Here is a 23067-nt window from a genome sequence, read left to right on the forward strand (position 1 = left end):
CTACTCGTTGCAGAATATCTTATGCCACCAGACTTGAAATTCTAGACCTAGAAAACCTAGAACTACGCTGCCTTCGGTCCAATCCAAGTATAGTATATAAAATTATACATTGCAATGTCATACCTGTCAATGAATACTTCAGCTTCAACCATAACAATACAAGAGCACACAGTAGATACAAACTCAAGGTAAACTGCACCAAACTTGATTGCAGGAAATACGACTTCAGTAACAGAGTGGTAAATGTCTGGAATACTCTAGCTGACTCTGTGGTTTCTTCCCCAAACCCCAAAAACTTTAACCTTAGACTGTCTACTATTGACCTCACCCCTTTCCTAAGAGGTCTGTAGGGGGTTTGCATAAGCGCACCAACGTGCCTACCATCCCTGTCCTATTGTTTCTTTTTTATTTTTATTTCTTTTTTTTTCTTATATGTACCCATTTCATGTATCCATAACTATGTTTATACTTATACCTGTTATCTTATAATTGCTTGACAAAATAAAATAAAATAAATAAATAAATAATTAAACTCAACTTTAGAATAAATATAAATTCTATATTCAGTTTGAGCTTCCATATGCAAAATCATTCATAAAAACTATGCCTTGAGCTATTCATATCAAGTTTCATAGCAATTATATTTGCTTATCCCCTAAGCTATTTTAGGAGGACCCATAACTGTCTGTCCAAGTTAGTAGGGGCTCAACCTATAGCCAAATATTAATTGTAACATTATTAAAGAAAGTGATCTATCCCTAATTCAATTTTGATGAATCTCACTTGAAGAAGATTGTCACAATGTGACACCTGGAACAGTGTTCTCAAATGTGGATTGAACATAGTAAAATTAATTCATGGACTCAGTTAAATTCCCTGGATGTGAAATGTTGTGTGCTCAGCATTTTTAACTGCAGGAGGGATGAATTCAGTTCACTTTATGTAAAAGTAGCTGATAGTTCATTTGCCCATTTGGGGAAACATAAGATATTAAAGCATTCCCTTCCTTGGAACTTGATATAAAGGGATTTAATGTGACAAATGCCACCCCCAGCTATAGACTCTGTCCCCACCATTATTCCAGATAAGCTTTCTGTCCCTTTTGCAAATGCCCTAGTCTTGCTTTTATTAAGTTTATTCCATTGCAAATGGTCCTTTCAAAAGAAAACCAGGGTATAATATTTATGTTTTTTTTAAACTATCAGATTTAAAAGGCTGCCAGACTTCATAATGATTCTGGGTGGCATACAACACTTAAAACCAGCACAAAACAATACAATCAAGAAAAATATACAATTCATATCAAGAAATCTATATACCACTAAAACTCTTTATCTGTTTTTTTTATACCCTCAAGTTAGCTCAAACAGTGCATTATACTACAACAATTTTTGAACCATGTTATCAAAAATCTGCTTGCATAATGAATGTATAAAAAATCTGGGACCTATTTCTGTGGAACTGAAATTTCTACAATGTTCAGACCAGGTTTATTTTCAAAGTTGTAACTGTTGCAGCGTCTCCACAGTGATGCGATAGTGATTTCCAATCCCCTCTATCAGCTTCCCATAAGCAAAGTCAGAAACTGGCTCCTATTTCCATTGGATTTTCTTTTTGCCCACTTGTGGTCATTCTGTTTATTTGTTTAGATAAGTGAATATTGACATTAGGGACATTTGTTTGCCACTACAATTCTTTTTCTATCTGTGACAAATACTCTTATTAGATGATTCCAGGATCGTCCAGCATTGGGGTAAAAAAAAATTGTGGGTAGCCTAAAATTTAATATTCTTTCTGGTTACATTATACTGCATTACTTTTCTCTCAAAGGATGACAGAACAAGTCACAGGGTTGTCTTTTTTTTTTTTTTTTTTTTGTAAATTTTACTTGAGTTTTCACAAAGAGAAAAAAATACAAATAAAACATCTTTTTTGAAAGTAGCGTAACCCCGAGTTACATTTCTTCGTACAGACACAAATTCAGGTTCATGCTCATTTTTATATTCTGTTCCATATCTTATTACTATTTTACATTTTCTGCATAGCTTCTCCCCTCTTTGAATTTTCTCAATTTTATTTTAATTATCTCATCTCAATTCAAATCATTGTATTTATATTTTTTGTCTGTCCTGTTTCAATTATCTATTATCTTTTCTCATTAAACAAAATTTCTCCTGTAGTTACTGATTGGAGTATGACGCCTTTATATCTTTTCCCTAAAGTTATAACATTCAATATAATACATAACTTCCATTCGGATTCTGCTTGGTACATTCTTAAAATACACACTGTATTCTTTAAAAAGAAAAAAATTATAAATGTATATAATTAAAACAACATTCCATTCCAATTCAATTCTATCATTAATATTAATATTCATTAAAGTCTTAAAATCTTTAACATTACTTTTCAATTAAATATCATACTTCTATGGGAACAATTATAAGCTTTCCATAGTTAATTCCCCCCCCCTTCACTTATATTTTATAAAACATTAACTAATTAAAATGTTCCCGTTCCTTCCTAATTCAATTTTCTCATTTATTTTATTTCACTTATTTTATTCACAAACATTTCACTAAATTACACTAACTATTTTATCCCTCATTTTAATCATACATTGTTTCCAATTTTCTAAAGTTATTTCTATTACTAATATAACAATACAATCTTATGTACCTTTACAGAATCCTTTTTTCAGTTAGATTTTCACCCATTATCTCTAAATAGGTCCTGTTTCTCTATATCTTGCTCCGGTCTTTTGTAACTTCTTTTCCTTTCCTTCTTCCCTCTCTTCTTCTCTCTCCCCTTTTTACTCCCTTGTCTCTCTACCTCTATTTCTCTCTTCTGTATTCCCCTTTTCTGTTGCTTTCCAGTACTATATTTATTTTTCGAATTATTTTTCTTTTCTTTGGTTGTTTTTTAAGTCCCAAATTCTCCATTCTCTTCCCCCACTTCCTTTCTCTTCCCCACATAAAATTACTTGTTCATTAAAGATGGCCTCTTCTTTGTCCTAGTCTTCTTGTTCTGCAGCCGCCTCCCATTGTTTCTCATAGTTCCAAATCTCTACCTCTAAGAATTGAAAAACGAAGCCAAAAGAACCCTTCCCTTGTTGTGCATCTTCTTTGTACTTTTTAAGTTCATTTTCAATTCATCCAGAAGTGGTGCCATTGTATAAATTTTTAAACAACCACCCGATTGATTTTAGTCATTCAAATAAAATAACCAAGAATCCAAAGATCACCAAATAATCCAAATACACGCAAGCTGTTTCTTTTTGCTCTTTTTTTTCACTTTCTCTTCCTGGGGTTGCTATTTAGTTACAAAGTTTCAGTTCAAATGTATCTTTTAGAAGTCTTGTTAAAGTTTTACTGTAGATTCTTTTTAATTCCAGGCAGTCTTCTCCCTCTTTCAGATCCTGCCCTTATTCTTTTCTCTCCCTTCCTGCTTATGAAAAAGAAAGTTTTTAATGTCCAGAAATCTTTATTATCCCTTTGGCATTTTGTTTTATTTTCAGCTTAATTGCCTATTGATATCAAAGTGGATTTTTCCGATTTCTTATTGAAGTCTCTTAGTTGTCAGTATAGGGAAGGAGAGAGAAGAAAAAAAAAAGCCAAACCTTTCCCTTTTCACTTTCCTTCGCTGCTTCCGACTCTTCTTGGGAGCGATGTTTAAATTCCAGGGTACCTTAGTTGTTGCTTTTACAATTTAACCCGGTCAGCCAAAACTTTCACTTCTTATCTTCCTCCTGCACATTCTTTTCCGGTCGAGTTCTTCTTTGTGGTGGCCATTCCTGACCACCACTGCAACCGCCTTTGGGAAAGGGAGTAATGGCCAGCTGAGGAGGAGAGATGCGGCTCTCCTCGACCCTGCTGGCGGTCTCCCCCCTCTTCACCACCGGCTCGGGGTGCTCCAGCGGCGAGCCCAGACAGAACCGTGCACGATCGCAGATTTCTGTCTGTCGCCGAAGAGACTTCAAACTGGAAGTCAAGTCACAGGGTTGTCTTATAAAATATATAAATTAGATATATGTGATCCTGTAAAAGGTTCGCCACTCACTCTAATCCTAGACCTGAGAGAAAAAAAAACATGTTTTAAAAGATAGGTTAATCAAGGTTAGGGTAGGGGTTATTAAAGCTCTATTCTGTAGAAGGGTAGAAAGGATGCATCCTTGTTTTTATTCCCCTTGTAGTTGGTAATGCTTCTGACAGATTTCTTGCTATACTGCAACTTATTTTAAAGTTGTCATCAACATGTAAAACTAGAGATAACAGATTTTTGTTAAGAGCATGAGAAGCCTGCTTGAAATCCACTGACATACTGCAAATTGAGTTGATTTAGAAGTTGTGATATATTTTTCTAGCACATAATGTAGTATTTGACACTGGACCATTAAGGACAGGCAGTCTCTAAACCATGCTTGTTCATCTGTAAAGATATTCTCCAAGTTCATTCATGACTACAGGCCACAATTGAATCAGAAACCCAAATATTTATTTTGGTGCTTGTGTAGATAACGTACTTTCAACTTCTATTGAGAAAAGGCACACGATTAATTCATAGTTAAGAGGCACTTCAAAAATGTTACAAGTATAACCCCAGCTGTTATATAATGTGGATTAGGTGTCCACTGTTTGAATCTGACTCTCATGGTATGTTTAAGTTCATGACCCCAAAGAAAACTTTATAAAAACAAAAAACAAAGCATTGTGTTGATATATAGCATTACATCAAGTTCATTAGAATTAGCAGCTTTCCTTGTCAACCGAGCATGAGCTTCACAGAACATAGTACAATAGATCAAAAACTTTTATGGATTCAAATGCTTTGTGGTTTTAGCTGGCCACCCACAATCAAGCCTTGCCTCCCACTGAGAAGAGCTTTACATGTGGGCTGCTACTATTACCCAGAATACTCTTCACCTTTCTCATGCTCCGGAGAAAACAGTTATGCTTCTTCTCAATCAAAGTGGGGTCAGTTTTCCAATTCTGTTACAACACCACACCAGTCCTGTTACAACGCAGATTAAAAATGGGATGTACACCAAGATGTAAACATGAAACAAAGTAGTACAAGACATAATATTAAGATGGAAAATTACAAATAAGACTGAATGTAAAAAGTACAATGGGAATCTTTGAGCCTAAAGCCAGCCAGTTTCCAGATAGGCTGTTCCCTCAATGACTATAAGGAGATAAAGTTTGCAGAGTGTCAATGTAGAAAAAAGATACAAATGAGTTAGAGCAGGGGTGTCAGACTCAAGGCCCGGGGGGGCGGAACCAGCCCATGGGATGCTTAGATCCGGCCTGCAGGGCCACTCTGGGAGGACTGGCCCATGGTACCTCTGCCAGTGAGGGCCATGTGTGGCCCACCTGAGCTCTGTTTTTGTTGGCAGAGGGTTGCAGGAAGCCGTTGTGGGAATTGCAGCCATAGCAGGGGTTGACAGTCGCAGCTGAAAATGGAGCTCAGGAACCCGTTTTCGCTAGCAGAGTGATCGGGCCACCACAGGCGTCTCCCGACATGAGTTATGTCATGCTGGCCACGCCCACCCTGGCCCCCCTGAGGTCAAACACAACCCTGATGTGGCCCTCCAATGAAATTGAGTTTGACATCCCTGAATTAGAGTGAGGGAGATTAATAATATTTAATTGCAGGTGAATTATCTGCAAAAATACCCAAATCAGTCCCTTTGGTTTCCAAAGAAAAGCCTAGCTCTCCTTTTTATTTTGAATTTGGCTGCTTTACTGATGACTTGTTCATCCTGTCCACTGATGTTCAGCCCCACCCACATTTCCCACAGAAAATCAGGTGGTGGGCGGGAAAGGGGATGGGAAGGAAAAATGTGTGTGTGTGTGTGTGTGTGTGTGTGTGTATAAAGCTGCAGTTCAATTGGCTGCTGGTTTTGCCGCATTTGGTCTGCAGATTGCCAGCCTTGCATTAGAATTAAGAATTGGTTGCTACTAGATTTCTGCTCAGCTGAACCACCTTTGGGATGAGGGTTTGGAACAGAAAATGGCTGTTTTGCCCTCCAGCTCTTCTGCTGTAAGGGCTCTTGGCTAACATTACAAAATCAAATATGTTCTTCCGTACATGATGAAGTCATTACTAAGAGTGATTTAGGAGAATTTTAAAGCTATAAACTTGAAACTCTTTGCATAGAGCTTACATAACCGTAAGGAGCTACTGGATTCTTTCTGCTGCCATCTGTTGGTTGGGGATAACACAGCTAATGTTCTCCTGAAACAGAAAACAGATATTAAACAAACCTTCTTGAATTGTAGCTTCCCCTGGATGAAAAGAGTATATTGAAGCTCCCCAAATTATATGCCTCTATGGATCATATCTACTCAGGGGATGCTGGCATTTACCATTTTAAATTGCTCCTATCCAGTTCTCATACAGGTTTCACCCTAAAACAGCTAAATGAAATTCTGAAGGCTGAGACACAATAGCTTGCAAAGTATTTGGTTCAGACAACAAATTATGGATAGATCTTTCTGGACACACACACACACACACACACACACACACACGCACACACACACACACTTTGCATATGAAAAGTAAAAGTGTCAAAATGCACACAACAGCAGATACAGTCAATTTTTTGGGGAAAAAATCATTTCTTATGGGTCTAATGTCTTTTACTGTCTTTTATATATACTGCATATATCTTTCCCATGAATTAATTCTGTTAATATGTTGGCAGTAACTTTTGCCTTCTAAACAGAAAGTTATTGGTTCAAAACTCAGCAGATTTTTTTTAGTCCCCCCCCCCCCCGCTCTTTCTCTTTTTATAAGTCCACCACTGTATCACTTCATCATGTTTCTAGTTAATTGAAATTAGTCAACCTATGTATTATTTGGGAACCCCTTCTGTTTCAAAGCACCATAAAAGAATGATGAAACAATGCAGGATGGGACTTTCCCCCTCTTAAATACAGAAAGAGAGAGAACGAGAACGAAAAGAAAAAGAAGGGTTGCTCAGGGGTGTTTAATGCTGAGAGGCACTATGCACAGTAGGCAATCCAAGTGCAGAGATTGCCCAGAACAGAGGAAGGTTCAGCAGAGAAATTAAACACAGTGTCTGAGCTACCTCAAGAACAAAAACACCAGTTGGAGATTGCATTGGTGATGGGCTGGGGGTACATGAGAGGATGATGTCTCTTCCAGCCCTGGGAAAATCCCAAAAAAAGTCTGCAGAAAAATTTCCCACCCCGTTTTTTCCTACCAATCAATCATTCTTTATTTGGGATCGCAGGATGCTCTCTCCAGCTCCGTTCTCAGGGGGTGCGGGGGGAGAGAGAGAGACCTTTGGCTTCATGCAAGGAAAGCAGCAGAAGCAGCAGAAGTCTTTCTTTCTCTCCCACAAACTCTGCCAGAAATGAGTCTTTGCCGGTGCAGCCTTTTGGAGCAGAATGCCTTCTTGCAGGATCCCAAAGACTCATTTCTGGTGGAGTTTGGGAGAGAGAAAGAAAGACTTTTGCTGCTTTCCTTGCATGCAGCCAAAAGCAGAAGAAGAAAGAAGTGGAAAGTAGCAGCCCGGTGGCCAGATGAGGTGTGTGGGGCAAGTGAGGCAAGTTCCCCCCCTCCACTCTTTCCCCCTCCCCTCACTACCTTGTGTTGTTCACAATGCAAATGACACAAGCCTTGTGTTCCTGTGGTCCATGTAGGCGGTGCAGCCTTGTGTTCCTGCACAGCCTGGATTAATTGCTTTGGGGATGACATTTCTCTGAGGACTACCAAAATTTTCATGCAGACCACCAGTAGTCCCCGGCCCACTGGTTGGCGACCACTGGTTTAGAGAAACAGTCCCCAACCTTTGGTACCTGGGACCGGATTCAGAGAAACCCCCCCCTTTTTTTTTCATAGAAAAGCAGCAATGGTGGGAGGGGATGGTTTCACCCCCTACCTAAAACTCACAAATGTGCAGATGAAGCTTCACTTGCTTGTGTAGCCCAGTTCCTAACAGGCCGTGGATCAGTACCAGTCCCTAGTTTGGGGTTTGGGGGCCCTTTGGTTTAGACTAGATGCTCTGTGTCCCTCTTTCCTTAGAATTTATGAAGCAATTGCATAAAGTCATTTGTACATGGCAAACTCCAATCAGGGGGATATTGATTGAAGTCATCTAAGATTGATTGAAGTCATATGAGACGGGATTATTACTTTAAAATGAAGATGAAGATAGACTGGGAGACAGAGAAGAGAAAGAAGTACAAGAACTAAAAAGAATAGAATAGAATAGAATAGAATAGAATAGAATAGAATAGAATGGAATGGAATGGAATGGAATGGAATGGAACGGAACAGAACAGAATAGAAAAGAATAGAATAGAAAAGAATAGAAAAGAACAGAATAGAAAAGAATAGAATAGAACAGAACAGACCAGAATAGAATAGAATAGAACAGAACAGAACAGAACAGAACAGAAAAGAACAGAATAGAATAGACCAGAATAGAATAGAAAAGAATAGAAAGAATAGAATAGAAAAGAATAGAATGAAATAGAATAGAATAGAATAGAATAGAATAGAATAGAACAGAATAGAATAGAATAGAATAGAATAGAATAGAATAGAATAGAAAAGAACAGAACAGAACAGAACAGAACAGAAAAGAATAGATTAGAATAGAATAGAATAGAATAGAATAGAATAGAAAAGAATAGAAAAGAATAGAATAGAATAGAATAGAATAGAATGGAATGGAATGGAATGGAATGGAATGGAATAGAATAGAATAGAATGGAATAGAATAGAATAGAATAGAATAGAATAGAATAGAATAGAATAGAATAGAATAGAAAAGAATAGAATAGAATAGAATAGAAAAGCAAAGGAATAGAATAGAATAGAATAGAATAGAATAGAATAGAATAGAATAGAATAGAATAGAATAGAATAGAGTAACAGAGTTGGAAGGGACCTTGGAGGTCTTCTCGTCCAACCCCCTGCTCAGTCAGGAAACTCTACACTATTTCAGACAAATGGTTGTCCAATGTCTTCTGAAAAACTTCCAGTATTGGAGCATCCACAACTTCTGGAGGCAAGTTGTTCCACTGATTAATTGTTCTCACTGTCAGGAAATTTCTCCTTAGTTCTAGGTTGCTTCTCTCTTGATTACTTTCCACCCATTCCTTCTTGTCCTGCCCTCAGGTGCTTTGGAAAATAGCTTGACTCCCTCTTCTTTGTGGCAGCAAAGAAGAAGAATGAATTCAAATGATAACACACCTGAGGTCTGCTCTGAATATTACTAGTTAATTCAGTTGGCTTTCTTTCCAATTTTTGCAGTAGATTGACTTGTCTCAGCATTGTATTCAGTATTTTAGGAGCAGCTGGGCTGGGCAGCATGCCATTTATAAACTTAAGGACAGCTGATGGCAGATGTATTTATTGTAAACATGATAGCCCTGGTGACAATGACAGCATGCTTAGACCGTACAATAGAACTGCTACCCACATTTTCAAGTAACTCAGCAATCAAAATGTGTCCTTGCAGCTTTCGGGTATAAGATGTCAGATTTTATGAGATTTCACACCATGTTCTAAACACTGTGTGCTTTCTGACAATATCTGAAAAGCCATTTATTTTTGAACCGTGAGCTTCTACTTAAATCAAAGAGATGATTAATCAAATGAATATATACTCAGTTTGGATGTAATTCAAGACTCTTCCATGATAATCAATAGATGAATCATTTGAGCAGCTTTTAAAATCTATAGTAATTGAGGGAGCATCTGGCTGCAGATCAAAGCAAAGGAACAAGATTCACCAACACATTTTGCCATATCATTATTTAAAAAGCATACTACTTCAGAATGACTTTTTACAGACGCAAATAATTATTTGTTTCTAATTCATACAGTGTAAGGTTTTTCAAGGCTTTCCCGACTGCGTGAATGTTGCAATACAGCTTTTAAATATGAAAGCAATGATTCTCAGAGTTTGAACTCATTCCAGAATAGTACAAGTATAGTTTGGGGGGTTTGCTGGGATCGGCAGGCCTTTAATTAGCCTCTCTTGATTTAAAAGGATATGAAGAACTGCAATGCATGAGGCAATGCAGGATATAATGTGTAGGCACTTCGTAATGACTGGGAAGAAGCAGCAGTCAACTAAGATCGATGGAGCCAAATACATGGAAACTTCAACCTTACAGGATGACGGAGAATGAGAAGATCAGGAGTCAGCAGCTGATGACTTCGGTTTTATATCCTGCCCTTTTTTCACCTCCTGCTGAGCTGCTTTCCCAGCAAAGGAAAGAAAAAGAAAGAAGGGAGGGAGAAAACAACCCACCCAGCCATCCAACCCCATGAACGTTTTTTCCAGATCAGGGGCTGATGGCCCCATCTGTTGACATAGCAATAATTTTTAATGAGAAATTTTTAGTATTTGTGTGGGAGAAGAGAGCATTGTGTACACAGATGCAGTGCTGGCCACCATGGTGAGGAGCTGAACCGCTCCCTCACCTCCCTTAAGCCCGGGGTTCGGAGTCCCAAAACAGATTCCTTTCAGGCAGAGGAAAAACATTTAGGCCCGCTCACCTTTGAACTGAATGCAACGATGTTTACCTTGGCAAGACAAAGTGGCAGTTTTACAGATATTAAATACAGTCCTGAGGGGAAACTGGAGGCTGTCCGAAATTTTAATCTCCCAATTTAGTCAGTCCAAGAAATTAGCTAAAGGGAAAATTAAAATGCCACCACTGCCACTACAAAACCATACACAAAATAGACCCTGGTTGAAATCAAGGGTCAAGAGAGTTAGAAAGTCCAACAAAATCCAATATACAAGCAATTACATATCAGAAATAATTTTAAAATTATTTGTAAAATCCTACAGATTAATGATCTCTGCTACTTTTCTTTGCATCCCCTGGGGGCTGGAGGCTAACTCATATGAAGAACAATTGCAGGAATTGGGTAGGTCTGGATTAGTGAAAAGAAGGAGATGGGATGACATGATAGCAGGGTTCCAATATTTGAGGAGCTGCCATAAAGAAGAGGGAGTCAAGCTAGTCTCCAAAGCAGCTGAAGGCAGGACAAGAAATAATGGATATAAATTAATCAAAAGAGAGGAACAACCTGGAACTAAGGAGAAATTTCCTAATAGTGAGAATAATTAACCAGTGGAATGGCTTGCATCCAGAAGTTGTGGCTGTTCCATTGCTTGGAGGCTTTTAAGAAGAGACTGGATAGCCACTTGTCAGGAAAGGGATAGGGTCTTTTGCTTGAGCAGAGGGTTGGACTAGATCCCTTCCAATTCTGTTATTCTATTATTCTTTTTAGGATTTTCCGCATCCCGACTACCTCAGCTAACCTCAGCTCCAGTAAATTCTCCAGCAGTTCCAAGGATCCACAGCCCTACAGATGCCATGGGCCATTCATCTTTTAATTCGATTTTGCCTGTCAGATAAAATTGCTGCAAACACAAGTTTAGCACATCTTGAATCAAGATAGTTTTTCTTCCCCCTGCTGAGCACCAGGGCTGTGTCTTCGGAAAGGGAGGGCCAGAGCAAAGGAGATGAGGAGGGTTCTGAACCAGGCCTCAAGAGTTCCTGCCGAGGCCAAGGCCCTGCTTACTGATTTCCAAGGATAGCAAAACAACGTACCCAAGGAAGAAACAAAGAAAAAAATGGGTGGTGGATGTGGAAAAAGTTGTCCCTCCCCCACTGCCCACACAGTTTGGCTGTGAGCACTAAGACTTCAGCAATGCTGTCAGAAGTCTCCCAGCAGGAGCACAATTCATGTTGATTTTACAGGGAAGGTTGTTACCCGCATTTCACTGTTGATTTATTGGGTTTTAACCAGCTCCTTATGGTGCACTATAAGGAGAGGGGAGGAGAAAAAAAAGGAGAGAGAGTCATCTTGTACTTCTCCAGGAGAACTGCTGACTCTTAGTAAAACGACAATTGGGATGATCATGACAAATAAGGCCAGGCACAGGGATGGCGTTTCAAGAGGCCGGGCTACAACTGAGGGAAAAGTTCTCTGCTGTACACCCGGCCTATTGGTTGGCCACCTGCCATGCTTGTTTAATATTTGTCAGAATTTATGAAGGCCGCAGCGAATGTAGAATAACAAACACTGTGTCCGAGGTTCCGCATGAAACTTCAACAAGCAAGGTGCTGCAGTTACACACTTGCTGCCAAACTGAAAGGGCGGGGGGACTGGGGACTGGAATATAACTCTGTGAGTCAAAAAAAAAAAAAAAAAAAGCCCAAGAAAGCCCAATAGAATTTAAACAACCAAGGCAGGCCTGGGTTTGTTGCCATCTGCAGACTTCATTAGGCTGCCTTGATTGGCCTGTGTTAAACAAAGATGGGATAAGGTTTCAGACTTTTTTTTGTGGGAGTGGAGCTAAAATTTCAGGCTGATGGTTTAGTCAGGTGTAAGCATGAAGTTTCCAATTTAGAGACATAAATCGAAAACTTTTTTTAAATTTTATTATTATCCTCTGTTTTACCCTGACACCGGGCTTCACCTCAGCTCCTTTTCAGAATTCAGCTGATGTGTTTACATAGGCTGTGCCTTAATTGATTGGCATGCAATCTAATATGACACATAAAATACATCTTTTTGTGAAAGATACTGTTCAGTATCTTCCAGACTTCATAATTGGAAGTTCTCAGTTGTTTGCCTTTGTGTTCCCTTTTTCAAAATTCTTTGGATTCCATCTATCTCCAGAAATGTGTGTTCCAAAATCAGACCAATCAACCGTGACAAACTAAGACACACCTAATAAGTTGTTTCATAAAGAAACAGCCTACCAAAGAAGCATGTAAAAGCAGGAAAGCAAAACGGACATTTTGAAGGGGAACATAGTGCAGACAGAGCAAATTTTCTAATTTGTGAGGTGTTTGTTACACAGAACAGTGTAGAAATATGTGTAGCTGATTGTGCTGGGCAAGAACAAATATTCTGATGATAGTTAAGGGCTAGCGAGTGTATTATGGCATGTAACATTTGTGTGGACCATAATGTACCCTTTAAAATGTCACTAGATTTCTTTTGTTGATTTTATTCCAAACACTAGTCTTCTGAATGTTATCTCTAGGGAAAGTTCTACACTTAAAATGACATTGTTTAACAAAGCATTTTTCCAACTACTTATTTGTTTTCTCTCCTATGGTGAAAATAATTATTAAGATGCCTTCAGCTAATGTGCAAGTAGATAGCGGAGAGCCAGATGGAAGTAATCCTTCAATTTGGACCTCTATATTAATAGAATAGAATAGAATAGAATAGAATAGAATAGAATAGAATAGAATAGAATAGAATAGAATACTTTATTGGCCAAGTGTGATTGGACAAGGAATTTGTCTTGGTGTAAATACTCTCAGTATACATAAAAGAAAAGATACATTTGTCAAGAGTCAAGAATCATAACATACAACACTTAATGATAGTCATAGGGTACAATCAACAATCAAATCATACTAGGAAACAGTCAAGTGGGATGGGATGGGTGATAAGGAGTGGTGAGAAGATTAACAGTAATAGTAGTGTACACTTTGTAAACAGTTGAACAGTGTTGAGGGAATTATTTGTTTAGCAGAGTGATGGCTTTCGGGAAAAAACTGTTCTTGTGTCTAGTTGTTCTTGTGTGCGGTGCTCTATAGTATCATTTTGAGGGAAGGAGTTGAAACAGTTTATGTCTGGGATGTGAGGGGTTTCTAAATATTTTCACAGCCCTCTTTTTGACTCGTGCAGTATACAGGTCCTCAACTGAAGGCAGGTGGGTAGTAATTGGTTTTTCTGCAGTCCTAATTATCCTCTGAAGTCTGTGTCTTTCCGGTTGGGTTGCAGAACCAAACCAGACAGTTATAGAGGTGCAGATGATAGACTCAATAATTCCTCTGTAGAAATGTATCAACAGCTCCTTGGGCAGTTTGAGCTTTCTGAGTTGGCGCAGAAGGAACATTCTTTGTTGTGCTTTTTTGATGATGTTTTTGATGTTAGGTGTCCATTTTAGGTCATGTGATATAGTAGAACCTAGAAATTTGAAGGTCTCTACTGTTGATACTGTGTTGTCTAGTTTAGACCTCAGATGAATTTAGGAGTAAATCATGAATTTAGGAGCAGCCTAAATTTAGTCTTATCTAATGTGACTTGGATAAATCACTTATCAATGATACGTCAATTTGGTACAGACAACTTTTTAGATTTTATTATTTAGTACTTCCACTGACCATCCAAACTTGATAGTTCTGCTAGATATTGATGATACCCTATTTTATATTTCCAAATAATAATAAAACCCAGGGTTTTTTTCCCCATTAACTGGTAAATAACACTCTGATAGGAGGCAATGTGGAATCCTGTATGTAATATTATTTGTCTAGTATAAGATACAAATTCTCAAAACTAGAACCTAATTAGACAGCCTGGAAAAAGAGATAAGATAAAGTTGTTACAAGTCATATCAATTATATTTTCATGTCCTTCAACTTGAATTTGGAGATGAATTATTGTCTAAATTAATAAAAATGAGGGACCCTTCTTTTTATTTATTCAACCCTTTCACAAATCCAAATTTAAAATGGAAAGATGCACATGAAAATCATATAATGTTTTGGAGCCACTAAATTTGCCCTTCTAGTAAAATGTTATGCATGCTGTGTTTGTATATTTGCAAAACAGGATGACATAACTGGGGATTGAAACAGTTTCCCGCATGTTCATGTTTGAAGGATCAGAGAGGTTTAAGGGGCAAAATAAGTTGTTCAGTTATGCAGAGGCTTAGTAGACCTATTTGGCCATTAATTTGTTTAAAAATTGTTAAAATTATGCTGTCAGCAATTGGAATTTTGCCAGTGAATTTCATCTGGAGAGGCTTTAGGGTTTCTATTCCCGCTATCCAGGGAAGGCTACCAGCCTCACCCGCAGAATGAAAAAGCAACCACAGGAAATTGAGTTTTGGCGAAAGAAGTGTGTATATTACACAACTTTCTACTTCAGGCTATTATCAGGACACTCTGTTACTGGTACTGTGTTTCTCACAAAATAAGGCCGGGCCTTATTTATTTTTGACCCCCCAAAAAACGGCTAGGCCGTCTTTTTGGGAGTGACTTAATTCCCCCCCTTGCATCCTCGAGCGGGCGGGCGGCGATGGCTTGGATGTTGACCATGGTGTTGGTGGGGCACTTCGTATCGGGAGACCTTCTGCCACCATTGCTTTCCCTTCTCCCCATGCTGCCGCAGCGTTTAGAGCAACGCCGCGGCATTTGGCACAGCCACGCATGGCCAGCCAGGGTTCCTCCCTGCAACCGGAGCCTGGCGGAGACACTCTGCTTCAGGCGCTCCTGTCGCCGCCTTCCCTTCGCCTTCAAAGGCAAAGCCAATTCTTTTAAAAATGACGCCCTACTACCGGTACGACAAAGACTCCCATGCCCGAGAGGGCAGCCCAACCCCACGTGGGGCCGCAGCACAGGATCGGCCCACCCCAGGAGAAGCGCCTAGCCGCCATCCCTGCCTGGCACGGGCAGATTGTGAAGAGCTTTGCCTGGGGCGCCCAGCACAGCTGACAGGTGGGCCTTCCTGCCCAGCGGCGGAGCTCTCACCAAGGCAGTGAGCGCCTCCCTGCTGGACCCTCTGCTGATCCCGCCAGAGCTGTGCAGGCTGGGCAGAGTCAGGAAAGCGAGTCGCAGGTGCATGCCCGCCTGCCTAGCGAAAGAGCCGGGCCGACCCAAGCTTGGCTTCCTTCCCAAGTCCCTCCAGCCTGAACCTGAAGGGGCCACCAGGAGAGGCTGCCCAAGGCAGTGATAGTGCCCACCCGTCCGTGGACAGGGAGGCAAGGCGACGGCTTGTGCCACGTCCTCCTCCGAGCTGAGCCCCGCCGAGTGAGCGCTTCTGCCCAATGCCTGTGCCGCGGCAGCGTTTGGAGCTGCTGGCACGTTTGGAGATGCATGGGGACGGGGACGGGCTGGGCGAGGGGTGGAAAGGATGGGCGGCTTCGGGCTTTCTCCGCTGGACCCACCGGCCAGGGAAGCAGCGCTGCCATCGCCTTGCCTCCCTGTCCGCAGACTGGTGGGTGCTATCACTGCCTCGGGCAGCCTCTCCCGGTGGCCCCTTCGAGTTTGGGCTGGAGCAACTTGGGAAGGAAGCCAAGCTTGGGTCGGCTTGGCTCTTTTGCTTGGCAGGTGGGCACGCACCCGCGGCTCGCTTTCCTGGCTCTGCCCAGCCCGCATCACTCTGGTGCGGCCCTGGCGGGATGAGTGGAGGGTCCGGTGGGGAGGCGCTCACTGCCTTGGCGAGAGCTCTGCCGCCGGGCAGGAGGGCCCACCTGTCAGCTGTGCTGGGCACCCCAGGCAAAGCTCTTCATGCTCTGCACGGCGCCAGGCAGGGATGGCATCTGGGCGCTTCTCCTGGGGTGGGCTGAGCCTGTGCTGAGGCCCTGGGAGATTCGCCTCCCCATGTGGGGTTGGGCTGCCCTCTCAGGCAGGGGAGTCTTTGTCGTACCGGTAGTAGGGCATCATTTTTAAAAGAATTGGCTTTGCCTTTGAAGGCGAAGGGAAGGTGGCGACAGGAGCGCCTGAAGCCGAGTGTCTCCGCCAGGCTCCGGTTGCAGGGAGGAGCCCTGGCTGGCCGTGCATGGCTGCGCCAAATGCCGCGGCATTGCTTTAAATGCCGCTGCAGCACGGGGAGAAGGGAAAGCAACAGTGGTGGAAGGTCTCCTGATATGAAGTGCCCCACCAATGCCAAAGTCAATTCAGGCAACACCATATCCGGGTATGCAACAAAAGTACTTCCTAATGGCAACCCCCCCCATTCCTCTCCATTTCACATGTTTAATATAGGCCGCAATTTGCTGGGAGGGGCTTAATTTGATTTTATGCCTATAAAGCATGCTGGAACTTCCTATTGGGGGAGGCCGTATTGTTGGAGAAACACGGTAGTATTCAAGTAATTGGAGTCAGTTATTAGTTCAATTTCCTTGTGTATCTGAAACTGGGATGGTGTCTTCTTTCACCCAGCAAACATCTTGGGCCTCCTGATGATTATGGAAGGGATATAAAGCACGCGGTAAACCCAGAACCAAACTGTTGAAAAGAAAACATGACAGGTTGTAATGGGGGGTTGTGCTGGCATTATGAACCCTTAAGATACACTGATCTTTTTCCTCATCTGACTCATGTCTGTGGAATTTCATCAGCAAAGAATCTGCTTCCACTGGCTCAGACATAAAGAGACACTATTTTTGTTTAATATTTCAACAAAGGGAAAAGGTTAGCAAGGGAATTAACATCCGTACAAGGACTGTTTTTCCATGGAGTTTACCCAGGGTAGCCAACACACAGCTAGCTACAGTGTATATTTGTCTTTTCTAAGGCTGAGTGGTTTCCGTATAGACTCTTGCCAACCACTCTGATGAAGCCCACAAAGCATGTTTTGCTGTGGGGAGAACTTGTACTCTTGACAGCAGCCAACGAAAGAGCAACACATATTGAAGTGCCTAATTTTGCATGTCTGGGTCAGAGCTACATCTATGAGTTTGATGTAAATTCCTTTTGGTCTTTTTTAAAAAAAATATATATTTCAAAGTCACTTAGATCCGAAATTTAATGTTGTAAGAGCCTGATCCCATAAACCATTTGATTTTTTCTTCAAGATTAATGCTGCAGAATTCCTTAATTTTATTTTAAATCAAGGAATTATCCATCTTAAATGTGGAATGCACTTGAAAAGAATCCAGCTACATTTGACAGTGTGGACTATTTATATTCTAAAACATTACTTACTCCCTTTATAATATTGAATTATTTACTTAGAAATACTTTCATTCATTTAGTGTCCAAATTTTCTCAAGTGTTGGAACAGTGGTTTAACCTCTCATCTCTGACACAGAAAGCAATATAATCTCTGTTTTCATCCCATTCTTTAAACATGTCTTTCTGACTACCTGGTTTTTATAAATAGCCACATAAGTTATTAGGAAATGACTTTTATGAATTATTCACAGGGAACCAAAATCAGAGAGGATGCACACAAGATCTGTTTCTGACAACAAATATATTTGAGCAAGATATGTTTGGTCAACTGTATTCCAATAAATTAAATTCCATAGCACTGAATCCTATTTCCTTGGAATCTTAATATTCTGATTATTATGGCATTTTTCTTTATGTCCTGTTGCCAGTTGGCTGCTATAGCTGATAGGCTTAAGCTGGCACTGCACAGGAAATGCTTATAGGAACTAAAAGGATTCTGGAAAATGTAATCCTTGAGAAAACATGCGCTGGGAGGCACACATCTCATTAACAATTTGGTATTTTTCAGAGGCTTTGTATTATTTTTATCCCTTTTTATCTGAGAGAAGGACCTGGACCAAGATCATAAAGATTAATATGCTCATTACTTTACTTAGATGTTTATTTGGTTTGATCACTTGGCCAAATCCAACAGGATGAAGTTCAGCTGTTGCAAGTTCAATCTGTCATGAAGCAGCTAAAAAGACCAATACATTATCAAAAAACACTGCGCTGAGATCACAAAAGAGAACTGATCTGTTGTACTCCATGCTATGTAGACTGAATTTAGATTACTGCGTGTTCACTTTTGGATACTAAGATATGAGAATCTGGAACTGGGACTCAGAGGAAATCTATCATGATACCAAATCCCATGAAGAAAGCTTGAGATAGTTAGCTGTATTTAGCCTGCAAAAGAAAAGAGTAAGAAACAGATACAAAACCACTATACAAATATTTTTTAAAATAGCCACATGCAAGTGGATGTGGATTTCTTTTCACTTGGAACTGAGAGCTGGACCAGGTCCAACAAATTGACATTTAAAACATGAGATTTTAGCTTGTATCGTTCTCACAAAAGTCATCAAAAATGTGTACAGTGATAGCAAACATCAATCTTGAAATTCCTGAGATATATCCAAGCCTGGATCATTTCCACAGCACTGTAAGACGTGATGTTGTGATACAATCAAAAAGACATATGGGAACTTCTCTGTTTGAGATTTCAGAAGTGTTATCTCATTTGTCTTTCCTGAGAAAATGAACTTAGTTAGCACTTGGAGATAGCTCTCTCTAGCAGAAAGAAATGGGCACAAGAACCTCTAACATATTAACTGCATGCAGTACTTTTCAGTGTGGTTTGAGATGGCATCGTTAGGAAAAATGAATACCATCATTTGATATGCAACTTAATTATAGAAACATTCTATAACTCCAAAGAATTTTTTATGGGAACAGATGATACAGCATTGTTCTACATTAAATTGAAGCAATGGGCAGAAGATGAAACATATGTAGTTCTAGCTATATTTCTGCCCACTCATAATTGCGGTTCTATCATTATCTTTGGCCTTGGAATGTTGACATATCTTATCCATTAGTTTAAATTTTGCTTAAAAGTCTGTGCATTAATCTAGCCTATGACTAATACAAAATATTTTTGAAAAGACCAACAACTGTCTTGATTGATCCACTTAAGTAATTACTCATATTAATGTTAGTAGATACTCAGCAAGTCAACTTGCCAGGTTCATCTTTTTTTACTCATGTCTTGGGTTGTAGCCATGACTGCAAAGAAAAATGGAGCTGCTTTGATGGCAGAATGAGAAAGATTGTTGATCAGCTCATTTTGTATGTTCCTCATTTCTGTACTTAGCATACAGTTCTGACCAAGGCTTCCTAGACGCAAATTACACACACACTTATTTTAAAAACAAGACTTATTTTATTACAATGCTGGGAATTGTTTTCATTCCCAATTGGAATTGATCTCAAACATTCCCTCAAGTTAAGCACCCACCTTTCTTTTCTGTGAAGTTCTGCCAATAACAGAAGTATCAAATGAACTAGAAAAAAAACCAACTGAAGTACAAAGAGCTTCAAGAATGAATCTGAACCGAACAAACGACTTTGCTTCCTGCAAAGGTGTCACCATCTTTGCCTGTCCTTTATACCTTATGGGAGGGGTAATCACCTCCCAGCCTTACTCCCGAGTTGCCCCTTTTGTTTCAGCTGCTCTCGCCATCTAGCAGCTTTGCGCACAGTCGCACGGGGAACAGGCTCCCCTGGGTCCTCTGCCTCGCTGCTGCCAGATTCTGAAGGCTTTGGAGGCAGCACCCCACTCCCAGATGGTCCTGGCCCCATCTCTGCATCGGATGCAGGACCCTCATCCGAGTCCCCTCCAGACTCCTGGACTGGTCCCCATTCTTCCCCACTGTCCGATTCTGCTGCCGTCTGCCGGCTGCCTGCGAACCACAACACATACTTATCAGCCTATCCAGCTCAGGTTTGCATGTCGCAAGGAGATTAATAATTGAAAGCCTATTTCCACAGACTCAAGGTGAATACTTATCATGCCTCTTATAATCTCTGAAGAGCAAACTGGTTTGATCGTGATAATTCTATTCAGCACTTGCCCTTAAAGCTTTGCTCCTCTTTAAAAAACCCATTCTAGATTTTGCATCAGTGTCTTTTCTGAGTGCTACTAATCTAGATATTTTGCCTTGGGATAATGGGCAAGCTGACCAAGGTTCATTTAAAACCATGAAATGTTTTTATCTGTGCTTACTAGAACTAAAGAGAAATTTCTTGACAGTGAGAACAATTAACCAGTGGGATGGCTTGCCTACAGAAATTGTGAGTGCTCTGACACTGGAGGTTTTTAAGAAGAGTTTGGACAGACGCTTGTTTGAAATGTTATAGGGTCTCCTATAGGGAATCCATGGGGACATGGAAAACATTATCCCACTAGTTAAAGTATTCTTTTCATTTTGGTAGTAACAGGCATTGCATGTTAGTGAAATCTTGAAAAGATAAGGGAAGATCATAAAACATTTTGTTTCATTTTGCTCCTGATCATTATGATCATATTTGGAAGAGCTGGCTCTTCACTCAGGCCTTTGCCTGACAGAGCATGAGCCTTCACTTCAGCATGCTTTTACTCTTATGTTTATCTTTTGTGTTTATTGATTTGACAACAATTGCTTTGATTGTTGTGAGGCCTACCCCAAACCAATTTTAATATATTATTATTATTATTATTATTATTATTATTATTATTATTATTATTATTATTATTATTATTATTATTATTATTATTATTATTATTATTATTATTATTATTATTATTATTATTATTATTATTATTATTATTATTATTATTATTATTATTATTGAACTCACAGCCAGCCAGATGTTCAGACTTGATTTTTCTAGAGGTCCTGGGATAGGTTCATATTGTCTGATGGTGTTACAGATCAGGGTTGCAGGATGTAAGCTGTTTGAAGTCAAGCTGCCTCTTGCAATTGACCAATGGTGATTTTGTCAATGCTGCTGGCATTCAAGGGGTGCTAAGATATTTTAGGATTGCACTCAAGGCTCCTATCACTATTAGAACTATCTTTGCTTTCTTTTGCCACAGTCATTCTATTTGAATGTTTTTATATTTTGTGATTTTTTTCCAGTTCTTTCTCTTCTGTCTTCAGGCATTGCAATATCCACTATTCCGACATTTTGTCTCTTATCAACAACAGTTATTAAATCTAGGGTGTTGTACAATTATTATAATTCTCTTCTTAAAATGGTGTTTTGAAAAAGAAATGAGCTAAAATTTGCAAGCTTTGCTCCTTTGTGGTCCTGTTTTTTTCTCACATCTTTAAAATCTGGCTTCTTGGTTTCCTCTGCTGCTTGGTGTTTTCCCTTTACCCTTGCCTGGCTGGGTTGTTAAATACTTTGTAAATTAAACTCAGGATAGGGAATTTATTCAAACCTCAAAAGCTTGAAAGAGGTTCAATGCAGCCCCTTTTGCACCAGTATTCCATAAAATGTGCTTTATAATTTGTGAGTTGGAATGTTTATTTATTTAGGAAATTTATATGGCTGCTCATCTTACATATATAACCCTGTGGCTAATGATAATACATCCCCATTTAATATAATCTGAATCAGCAAAAACACAGAATCAGAATTAAAATACTGAATACAATATTAAAATAACTGATAACTGATATAACACACTTATATCTTCCATATCTGGTGAGTCATAGCTGAGACCTTCATCAATGTATTTGCAAAAATTAAGGCATTTTGTCCCATTGTGCAGCATTAAGCGTTTCTTACACTGAGCTGCATGCCAGCTTCCAATGTTTGTTAAATGTTTTTTTTTTTTTGAGCCTTTGGGTGCCATTAGCTATTATTTTCCATTTCAACTACTGTGAGGAATTATGGTCATAATTAAACTTGCCTGCTTTCATGGGGTTTTCATAGCCTACAATTATGTCACTGTTCTTTGCAGAGAATAACAGACTTGATTTGTAGCTCCCCAAGATAATCACTGTGTAATTAAAATGGGCTGATTAGTTTTAGAAGGAGCTACTGATTTAAAAGCAAAAGTACAAATGACTTGTGTTTGGTTTGGTTTGGTTTGTATCTCCTCTTGACTTGCATTGTCAATAAACAAACAAATAAACACACATGGTCTTTGGTGCTCCCTGGGCTTGGCTGTTTTTCTTGCAGATGTTTCATTACCCAAACTAGGTAACATTATCACTTCTCACTGTTCATAAAGGAAGTCAAATCAATTTACTTACTCATAAATCCCTCAGACACTCATATTTCTTGGAATGATTGCCTGCTTGAATTTGAGGATACAAACCTTTAGGATTGTCAGCTTGGAGACCATCAACAGTGTATTATGAAACACTGCTGCTTCTTTTTCTTCTTTTTCTCCCCTTTTCCTTAGTTGTTTGGGTGGGGAGAGGGGTTTGAGAAAGAAAACATTTTCTCAGTCAACCATTTACTGTGCAGCCAGGGAAAACTGTCTTGTCACTCTGCCATGAGCAACCCTTTCAAGATAAGTCAAAATGATTTACCCTGTAAATAAAGTTTGCTGTTTTCTTTAACTGCAAGAATTACCCATGTGGCAGAGATTTCCTATGGAGGAGTGGTGTGGTAAACTTTCTTCATTTATCCACTTTGTTTGCCTTCTCTCAACTCTCTCCCCTACAACATTGGAAAAATTAGCAAATCTATAACTAAGGATATATATCTATATATATATCTATCAGACCCAACAGATCATTCCTGCCTGGGTTTTTGA

At 39.7% G+C, this 23067-nt stretch overlaps 1 long non-coding RNA gene across 1 annotated transcript; it reads right to left on the reverse strand.

Moving 5' to 3' along the window:
* Positions 1–3999: 3999 nt before the first annotated feature.
* LOC148131210 (uncharacterized) lies at positions 4000–22895 on the reverse strand. Its single transcript, XR_015748577.1, has 4 exons — positions 22559–22895; positions 6167–6237; positions 4907–5010; positions 4000–4072 (listed from the first exon to the last, which is right to left on the reverse strand). It is a non-coding gene; the product is annotated as an uncharacterized LOC148131210 (long non-coding RNA).
* Positions 22896–23067: the final 172 nt, after the last annotated feature.

The sequence above is a fragment of the Notechis scutatus genome, chromosome 3, assembly GCF_049901735.1.
Source record: "Notechis scutatus isolate UNSWTSFEM ecotype Mainland chromosome 3, rNotScu1.2, whole genome shotgun sequence".
Lineage (NCBI taxonomy): Eukaryota > Metazoa > Chordata > Lepidosauria > Squamata > Elapidae > Notechis > Notechis scutatus.